This window comes from Budorcas taxicolor, chromosome 16 (assembly GCF_023091745.1).
Source record: "Budorcas taxicolor isolate Tak-1 chromosome 16, Takin1.1, whole genome shotgun sequence".
Taxonomy (NCBI): domain Eukaryota; kingdom Metazoa; phylum Chordata; class Mammalia; order Artiodactyla; family Bovidae; genus Budorcas; species Budorcas taxicolor.
The window spans coordinates 31,290,452-31,301,637 of NC_068925.1; the positions used below are offsets into that span (position 1 = coordinate 31,290,452).

Below are 11,186 nucleotides of genomic sequence, written 5' to 3' on the forward strand. Positions count from 1 at the left end.
TAGCATTGAATGCATATATTAGAACAGAAGAAAGCTCTAAAATCATAATCTAAGCTTCTACATTAGAAAATTAGAAAAAGAAGAAATTAAATTCAAAGTAAGCAGATCTCATGGATATTAAAAAGATAATAAAGTAATACTATGAACAGCTTGATGGCCACAAATTTTATAATATAGATGACATAAAATATTTCCTTGAAGGATGCAATCAGCCAAAACTCACAGAAGAAGAAATCAAACAATCCAAGTAGATGTATATCTTTCAAAAATCTTAATCAATAATTAATAACTTTCCAAAAGAGAGCACCAGACCCAGATGGGTTCACTGGTGAATTCTACTAACCTTGTAGGAAAGAAATTATACCAATTCACTACAACTTCTTTTAGAAATGAGAGGCAGAGAAAATACTTCTAACTCATCCTATGAGGCCAGCATTTTCTGACTACCAAAGGATATTACAAGAAGTTTATAAGCCACTATCTCTCATGAAATAGAGGCAAAAATCCTCAACAAAATAATAACACATTGAATTCAACAATGCATAAAAAGAATTATACACTGTGACCATATGTGATTTATCCTAGTTATGCAAGCCTGGTTCAACATTGAAAATCCATTAATGTAATCCATCACATCAACAAGCTAAAGAAGAAAAAACACATGATCATACCAATAGATGTATAGACAGTGTTTGACAAAATTCAATAGCCATTCATGACAAAAATCCTCAGTAAACTAGAAATAGAGGGAAACTTCAACTTGATAGAGAGTATCTGCAAAAAATACCCTACAGATAACATCATAATTAGGAACAAGGCAAGGATGTCCCATCTCAGGACTCCTTTTCAACATTGTACTGTATGTCTTAGTTAATGCAACAGGACAAGAAAAGAAAAGTGTACCAATTGGGAAGAAAGACATAGGACTGTCTTTGTTTGCAGGTGACATGATTCTGTATGTAGAAAAGCCAAAAGAATCAACAAATAAACAAACAAAAACTCCTAAGCAATTATAGCAAAGTTGTAGGATAAAAGGTTAGTAAACAAAAGTTGACTGTTTTCCTATATACCAGTCATGAACAAATGGAACTTGAAATTACAAACACAAGAGCACTCCCCTAAATTAAATACTTAGGTATAAATCTAATACACTATGTATAAGATCTATATAAAGAAAACTACAAGACTCTGATGAAAGGTATCAAAATAAAATCAGGTTGAGATACAGTCTATGTTTGTGGACAGAAGGACCCAGTATTGTCAAGATATCAGTTCTTCCCAAACTGGTTTATAGATTCAAAGCAATCCCAATCGAAATCCCAGAAAATTGTGAGACTGTTAACAAACTGACCCTCCCTGGTGGTTCAGTGGTTAAAACTCTGTGCTTCCAATGCAGGGGGCATGGGTTCAATCCCTGGTCAGGGAACAAAGATTCCACGTGCTGCATGGCATGGCAAAATAAAATAAAGTATATATGGAAAGGCAAAACAACCAGAATAGCTGACACAGTATTGAAGGACAAAGTTGAAGGACTGACAGTATCCAACTTGAAGACTTTAAGCTGCAGTAATCAAGACAGTGTGGTTTTAATGAAAGAACAGATAAATAGATTTATGGAACAAATACAGAGACCAGAAACAGACCCACATAAATATAGTCAACTGATCTTTGACAAAAGAGCAAAAGAAATGCAATGGAGAATAGTCTTTTCAACAGATGATGCTGGAACAACTGGCCATCCACATGCAAAAATAAATCTGGACATAGAGCTTACACCCTCTACAAAAATAACTCTAAGAGGATCACAGTCTTAAATGTAAAATGCAAAACCATAAAACTCCTAGAAGACAACATATAGGAAAGAACCTAGACTTGGGTATGGCAATGACTTTTTACATACAACACAAAAGGCATGATCTATGAAAGAAACAATTGAGAAACTGGACTTCATTAACACTAAAAAAAATTTGCTCTACAAAAGACAATGTCAAAAAAATGAGAAGACAAGTCACACACTAGGAGAAAATACTTGCAAAAGGCACATCTAATAAAACACTGTTATTCAAAATATACAAAGAGCTCTTAAAATTCAACAGTAAGAAAAAATTTAAAAAATAGTCCAAAGACCCTAACAGATACCTCACCAAAGAAGATAACAGAGGGCAAATAAGCACATGAAAAGATGTTCTACATCATACGTCATCATGGAAATATGAGTTAAAGCAACAATGACAAACCGCTAAACATGTAAAATCTAGAACATTGAAAACACCAAATGCTGCTGAGGATGTGAAGCAACATGAATTCTCTCATTTATTGCTGGTGAGGAATGCAAAATGGTACAGCCACTTTGGAACAGTTTGGCAGTTTCTTACAAATTTATGTGCACATAAAACCCTGCATACAGATGTTTATGGAAGCTTTATTCAGATTGTCAAAACCTGGAAACAACCAAGATGTCCTTCCGTGAGCAAATGGGTAAACAGAGCTAAATTCATTCAATGCATTATTATTCGGCACTAAAAAGAGATGAGCTATCAAGCCATTAAAAGACATGGAAAAAAATCTTAAATGTGTATTACAAAGTGAAAAAAGCCAATTAGAGAAAGCTAGATCTCATATGATTCCAACTACAGGACAGTTCTAGAAAAGGCAAAACCATGGAGACAGTAAAAAGATCAGTGATGGTCCAGTGTTAGGGAAGAAGAATGAAGAGGTGGAGCACTATTTTTAGGATTTTTAGGACTTCTCAGGTAGCGCTAGTGGTAAAGAACTCACCTGCCAATGCAGGTTAGAGGTAAAAGATGCAGGTTTCATCTCTGGGTCGGGAAGATCCCCCGGAGGAGGACGCAGCATATCATTACACATTTGCCCAAACCCATAGAATGTACAACACCAAGAGTGTACCTGATTGTAAACTATGGACTTTGGGTGATTATGATGTATCAGTGTAAGTTCATTAATTGTAACAAATGTTCCACTCTGGTGGTCGACATAGAAGAAGCTGTGTGTGCGTAAAAGAAGCTGTGCACGTAGGGGGCACAGGGAGTACATGGGAAATCTCTGTACCTTCTGTTCGATTTTGCTGTGAACCTAAAACTGCTCTAAAAAAAATCCTAACCCTAAAAATATAACCAACAAAGTACTTATATTCAGATTATTTTTAAAAACTTTCTGAACTCAGCAGTTAGAAAACAATCTAATTAGAAAATAGCAAGGTAATTCCCTGGCAGTCCAGTGGTTAAGACTTGGTGTTTTCACTGCCAAGGGGAGGGAATTAATCCATGGTCAGGAATTTAAAACTCTGAAAGCCAAAAAAAAAAAAGAAGAAGAAGAAGAAGAAGAAAGGCAAAAGATTTGGATTCTTCAATAAGACGGTATAGCTTCAGAGAGTATATAGATGGCAAATAAGCATATGAAAAAATGGTTGGCATCTTTAACTATAAGGAAAATGCAAATTAAAACCACAAGAGCTATCACTGCATATCTACCAGACCAGTTAAAATAAAAACTAATGTCAATACAAATGCTGGTGAGCTCAGGGAGAAATGAATCTCTCATACATCACTGCATGCTAAGTCACTTCAGTCATGTCTGACTTTGTGACACTGTGGACAGTAACCTACCAACTCCTCTGTCCATGGGATTCTCCTAGTAAGAACACTGGTTGTCATTCCCTTCTTCAAGGGATCTTCCTGACACAGGGATCAAACCCACATCTCTTTATCTCCTGCATTGGCAGGCAAGTTCTTTACCACTAGTGTAACCTGGGAAGTTATCACTGGTGGGAGTATAAAATGGTGCAACTATGCTGAAAAACAGTTTGTCAGTTTCTTCTAAAGTTAAATATATACATTAAATATATACTTACCATACAACTTAGTGATGCCACTCCTGAGTATTTACCCAGAAAGAAATGAAAATGTATGTTCACTCAAAAGGACACATATGAAGGTTTACAGCAGCTCTATTTATAATCACCAGGAACAACCTAAATGTTCTTCATTGAAACTATTCTATATCTTATCTGTGGTAGTGTTTACAGGAATATATACATGTGTCAAAACTTGTAGAATGACCAACCAGGTGAATAAAGATGCTGTTAACTGAATTGGGAATGGTTGGGGAAACAGCAAGTTCCAGGAGTATGGGAGTCAAGAGTTGTTTTTCAGACATGTTAAGTTTGAGAAGACTATTTGACACTAAGTTGAAATGGTATGTATGACCTTGGAATTAAGGAGAGTAGTGAGAAATGGGAGTATAATTTAGGATTCATCAGCATTTTGGTGGAATATTTAGATCAGAAGCACACCATCAATAATCACCAGATCAATGTGATCTTATTTAGACACTGGGCACTGTGGGCACATGCTACCAACTGTATTTTTCTCATTAATCTTGACATGAATGGGAATGAGACAAAAGTTATTTCCTCCATGTTACTTATAACTAAATCTAGATATATCTGTCAAAGGACTTTTAACCAAACTTTTACCTTTGAGCCACCTGTTTTGTGAGTATCAAGTTAACTCAAACAGGGCTAAGGCCTTGAAATCTTGAACCATAGTAAGCTACAAAAGAGTGCCAGATTTGAAGGGAGTTTCGGGGAGAATGGATACATGTATACCTATGGCTAAGTCCTTTTGCTGTTCACTTGAAACTATCACAATGTTTTTGTTAATTGGCTATACTCAAATACAAAATTAAAAGTTTAAAAAAAGCAAACAAACGTAACAGCTGACTCAAAAGTAACAACCTCAAAGCAAAAAAAAAAAAAAAGAATGCCAGATTTAATTGATCCCATAAAAATGATTTATTGTACATATGCATGTGTGCATATGATTCATAAGTATTCTCAGCAAATTGTAAACATTTTAAATGTATGAAAATTAGCAGAAATAAAAATGAACAATAGACAGAAAGGGGAATAAGATACTTGATTTGCTGCTTCACAGAGTAAAAACCAAATTGCTTAAACAAATCCATCCTATGCAATTAAGAAGTTAAAAGGAAAAAAGTGGAAGTGTTAGTCACTCAGTCATGACCAACTCTTTGTAACCCATGGACTATAGCCCCCAGATGCCTCTGTCCCTGAAATTCTCCAGGCAAGAATACTGTTGTGGGTTGCCATTCCCTTCTCCAGAGGATCTTCCTGACCCAGGTTTCGAACCAGGGTCTCTGGCATAGAAGGCAGATTCTTTACAGTCTGAGAAACCAGGGAAGCCCTGAAAGGAAAAGTCAGCTCCAACTTACTCTATATTTACACTCTTGTAGTCCAGTGGTCATGTATGGATGTGAGAGTTGGACTATAAAGAAAGCTGAGCGCTGAAGAATTGATGCTTTTGAATTGTGGTGTTGGAGAAGACTCTTGAGAGTCCCTTGGACTGCAAGGAGATCCAACCAGTCCATCCTAAAGCAGATCAGTCCTGGGTGTTCATTGGAAGGACTGATGCTGAAGCTGAAACTCCAATGCTTTGGCCACCTGATGCGAAGAGCTGACTCATTTGAAAAGACCCTGATGCTGGGAAAGATTGAGGGCAGGAGAAGAAGGGGACAACAGAGGATAAGATGGTTGGATGGCATCACCGACTCGATGGACATGGGTTTGGGTGGACTCCGGGAGTTGGTGATGGACAGGGAGGCCTGGCGTGCTGCGGTTCATGGTGTCGGACATGACTGAGCAACTGAACTGACTGACTGAGTCACAGCATTTAATTGTTTGGTCTTGGAATTGGTTCCCTTATGTAACACATGTCAAAAGAGCAGGCAAAATGTGATTAACAATTGCCAGCTGAAATTCCTGTCCCACAAGGACAACTCCCTCCTGGCTTCCTTATTTTCTTCTCATATTTTGGGTACCGGGAGCTAGTGGTTGGAGCGCAGGCAGGCAGGCAGTGTGGCTCTGCAGGAGAGAGAATTCCAGGGTTGGGCCTTCTAACTTTGCAGCTATCATTCATTTCCTAAATCCTCTTGCCAGAGCCCCTTACAGTCTCACTGTGGTCTCACACAGGGTGTGGTCAGCAGGAATTTTGCCATTATCTGGATTCCTACAAGAGCCCAATCTTGCTAAACATATAATTTAGGTGCTTAAGAAAGAGGGAAAGGTGAACCAACCCTAACGCCTTGGCCTGGATTTCCTCATCCACCAAGAAGCATAGCCTTGTACACGATCAAGACCATCTAAGGGAGGTTTTTGAACAAACATACAGCCAAATTCTAATTTTGGTTCCACCAAATTTACTGTTATGCACATCTAGCAACCTCTCCATTTCCCAGTAAATACTCTAAAATGCAGCTCATAAATGTGGTTAGAAAGTTCCTTTGATAGGAGACCCTATTAGAAGGGAATACATTCAAAATGGATAGCATAGTTTTTGCCACATGGGTACTCAGAAAAAAATTTCTCTGAATTTTTTTTTTTTTTTTTTTTGAGTTGAGCTCCTTAGATGACTGGAAAATAGTACTAAGTGGCATTTGCAAAAACAATTATGGGAATAAAAAAATAATTTCTAAAGTTCTTTAGTTTTTAGTGTGTGCATGCATGCAGGCATGTATGCTTAGTCACTCATCATGTCCAACTCTTTTTGACCCCATGGACTATATAACCTGCCAGGCTCCTCTGTCCATAGAGTTTTCCAAGCAAGACTACTGGGGCGGTTGCCGTTTCTTACTCCAGAACATCAAACCTGGATCAAACCCACGTCTCCTGCTTCGGCAGGCAGGTTGTTTACCATAGCACCAGAAATTGACAAGCCTTCTTCCCTGTGTCTCAGACACTGTCCTTTGTTGCTTATCAAATCCCCTTTCGCTACCTTCAACTGATCAATATTTATAGATATTTGCAATATAACTGACAGTGTACTTAGCACCAGGGAGGATCCAGAAGATATGGAATGCATGGTCTTTGCCCTCAAGTAGTTTATAATCTATTTTAGACATACTAAAATTCAAAATAGCAGTAAATGACATATACCATCTACGCATTACATCTATTCTTTAGCAATGGAGTCAGAATCTGAGGCAAGGGAGGTCCCTGAAGTTTGGAGTACTCAGGAAAAGTTTTATAAATCTCATCTTTCTCCTGGGGAGGGAAGTGGGGAAGGAGGAAGGTCAGGTGTGGAATCTTGGCACTCAGAGCCTGGACACAACAACAATACCATTTCTCACAAAGCAGACAATTGTGTAACAAAGTTCAAAGGGACAGCACAAGTAGATTTATCAAAATGGGGTGCCAAGGTAACCTAAAACTGTGTTGACTAGTATGGTAACATGTAGCTCTCTAAATATAACTTAATTAAAATTAAATAAAATTAACATTTCAATCACACTAGGCATTCAAATGTTCAATGGCTGTATGTGGCTAGTGTTACCATATTGGACAATGCAAATATAAAGCATTCTCATCATTCCAGAAAGTTCTTTTGGGCACTGCAAGTCTAGAATCACTGAAGTGTGAAGAAAGCCTGGATTCCCCAAGCCACTGGCATATTGCTGCAGCTGCTTTCTATATCCTGTCACAAGTTTCCAACGTCCAAAAGAGGTTTAATTATTTTAACGAATATACATTGAGCACCTACTATTAATAATACAAGTCTGGGTAATATGATAGACACAAAAGTGAAATCAAGCAGATTCCAATCCTCAAAGAATTAGATATCCAGAGGGGAAAGTGAGCACAAACAACTGTCATACAAAATTTAAAGTGATAACTATCCGTAGGGGTTTAAAATTAAACATTTAGGATCTCAAGGAAGGGACCCATTACTTCTACTTGAAGATTTCAACAAAGCTTCAGAAATAAAGCATTATTTGAGTGGAACCTTGAAAAGGCAGTGGGTGTGGTAGACAAAAATCCCTGGGAATCAAGAGTCCAGAGGTGACTTTAGGCTCAGTTATGACATTACTAACCTCAGATATGCAGATGATACCACCCTTATGGCAGAAAGTGAAGAGGAACTAAAGAGCCTCTTGATGAAAGTGAAAGAGGAGAGTAAAAAAGTTGGCTTAAAGCTCAACATTCAGAAAACTACAATCGTGGCATCCGGTCCCATCACTTCATGGCAAACAGATGGGGAAACAGTGGAAACAGTGTCAGACTTTATTTTTCTGGGCTCCAAAATCACTGCAGATGGTGATTGCAGCCATGAAATGGAAAGATGCTTACTCCTTGGAAGGAAAGTTATGACCAACCTAGATAGCTTATTAAAAAGCAGAGACATTACTTTGTCAACAAAGGTCCATCTGGTCAAGGCTATGATTTTTCCAGTGGTCATGTATGGATGTGAGAGTTGAACTATAAAGAAAGCTGAACACTGAAGAACTGATGTTTTTGAACTGTGATGTTAGAGAAGACTCTTAAGAGTCCCTTGGACTGTAAGGACATCCAACCAGTCCATCCTAAAGGAAATCAGTCCTGGGTGTTCATTGGAAGGACTGATGTTGAAGCTGAAACTCCAATACTTTGGCCACCTCATGTGAAGAGCTGACTCATTTGAAAAGACTGATGCCGGGAAAGATGGAGGGCAGGAGAAGAAGGGGACGACAGAGGATGAGATGGTTGGATGGCATCACTGACTCAATGGACATGGGTTTGGGTGAACTCTGGGAGTTGGTGATGGACAGGGAGGCCTGGTGTGCTGTGGTTCATGGGGTCACAAAGATTTGGACACGACTGAGCGACTGAAATGAACTGAACTGAACTGAACTATGTGACTGGGTGAGTCAAGCTCCAAGCTCAGTTTCTTTACCAGTTGAGTAATGGTAGCAAAAGAGAAACAAAATATCCAGATGGAGTGTGACCACTGCAAGCAAAGGCATAGGGATAGATGGTTGTGTATAAGAAATCTAATAATTTAATTAATATTCAGGTGCAACCACAATACAATGTATATATTGTATCATATATCATATGATAGTTATTATATATGTTATATGTGTTTTATATATATTAATATATATCAATAATATGTTATGTATTTGAGGATTTTATAATATATTATAAAATTATATATTATATACTATATAATAAATATATTAATATATAATAATATATAAATAATATAAGTTATATAATATAACATATTCCTGGGCATTACATAATTCTGAGACAACTCAAAATTTTTTTTTCAACAATTAAAAACCACCATCATGAAAACAAAAGCTAGATTTTGGTAATGCTTCTCCCTGACTCCATTTTATTGACGTACAACACTGTGTACATTTAAGGTATACAAAATGGTGATTTGATACACTCAAATATTGCAAAATGATTGCCTTTACAGCATTAGCTAACACCTCCATCACATGACATAATTACCACTCCCTTGTGGTGAGAACATTTAAAATCTATTCTCTTAGCAACTTTCTAGTATATTATACAGTATTATTATCAGCAGTCCCCATCTGTACACTAGATCCCCAGAACTTATTCATTTTATATCTAGAAGTTTGTCCCTTTTGACCAACTTTTACCCATTTCCCCCACTCTGTTGTAAGTGTGTATATATGTAACCCACATCTTCTTTATCCATTCATCTGTTCATGGGCACTTAGGTTGTCTCCATATGTTGGCTATTGTGAGTAATGCTGCAATAAACATGGGAGTGCAGATATCTCTTCAAGATCCTGTTTTCATTTCCTATGTGTATGTATATCCAGAAGTGGGATTACTAGATCATATGGTGGTTCTATTTAGGATGTTTGAAGAACCCCTATACTGTTTTCAATAGTGACTATATACATTTGCATTCCTACCAAGAGTGTCTCCATGGACAGCTTCACCAACACTTGTGTTTCTTGTCATTTAATAATAGCCATTAATAGCAAACTCCAGGAGATAGTGAAGGACAGGGATGCCTAGGGCACTGCAGTCCATGGGGTCGAAAAAAGTCAGACATGACTTAGCAACTAAGCAATAACATTCCAATAAATGTAAGATAATATCTCACAGAAGTTTTAATTTACATTTCCCTGACAATTAGGGACAGTAAATCATTTTGACCACCCATATATCTTCTTTGGGAAAATATCTATTTAGTATATTGGCGCATTTTAAAATCTGATTGTTTAACAGTTTTGCTTTTGAGTTGTATGAGTTCTTCATATATTTTGAATTTTAACCCCTTATCAAATACATGATTTGCAAAAATTTTCTCCCAGTCTATAGGTTGCTTTTTATTTATTTGTTTATTTATTTTTGCTTGCTTCTTTTGCTCTGAGAAGCTTTGTAGTTTGATGTAGTGTACTTGTTAACCCTGGCTTTTGCTGCTGTGCTTTTGGCGTCACCTTCAAAAAATCATTTCCAAGACCAACATTAGGGAGCTTTCCCCCTATGTTTTCTTCTGAGATTTTTATAGTTTCAGAGATCATGTTTAAGTCTTTAGTCCACTTTGAGTTAACTTTGGTGAGTGCTGTAAGATAGAGGTCCAATTTCACTCTTTGCGTGTGGTTATCCAGTTTCCCAACACCATTTATTGAAGAGGCCATCCTTCCCCTGTCGAGTATTCTTGGCTCACTTTTCAAATATTAGTTGACCATATATGCAAGGGTTTATTTCTGGGCTCTCAGTTCTTTTCCATTGGTCTATATCTGTTTTTATGCCAGTGCCCTACTGCTTTGATGACTATAGCTTCATAGTATAATTTGAAATTAGGGAGCATGATGCCTTCAGCTTTGTTCTTTCCCAGGATTGTTTTGCCTATTCAGAGTCTTCTGTGGTTTCGTTTGGTAATGTCTCAATAGTCTAGATTAAATATGAGAAGCAAAGCTAAACAAATGGGAGCAATTATATTTGCGTTTAAACACAGTTTTTAAGTGGAGCTAGAGGATGGCTCCCTCTGGGAAAAGGTTGTTATTCATGGAAAATATGAGTGACAGCCACGCTTTGGGAAACAAGAAATAAAATTACAGGACATTTCTGAAGGGGAAGAAAAGCAAGTCAGAGTCTGAAGCTGAGAATCACTGTTAATGCATAGTGAATTAAAGGACGCTTAAAAGATAAATCTGACATGACGAGAACAAAGCCAAGAACATGGTAGTTAAAATAAATGTAGATCATATGTGGAATGCGGAGTCCCTTGTTAAGAAGGAGACAGAAAATAGTGCATAAGTGAAATACCAGCTCAGCAGGTTTATAGATCTCTATCTCTAGAGTGATTATGAATATATAGAGAGAAATAGTTTCATTT

The 11,186-nt window shown here is 37.3% G+C and overlaps 1 non-coding gene across 1 annotated transcript; it reads left to right on the top strand.

Annotated features, from left to right (window-relative positions):
- Nucleotides 1-1,353: 1,353 nt before the first annotated feature.
- TRNAG-UCC (transfer RNA glycine (anticodon UCC)) lies at nt 1,354-1,426 on the top strand. The gene has a single exon. It is a non-coding gene; the product is annotated as a tRNA-Gly (tRNA).
- Nucleotides 1,427-11,186: the final 9,760 nt, after the last annotated feature.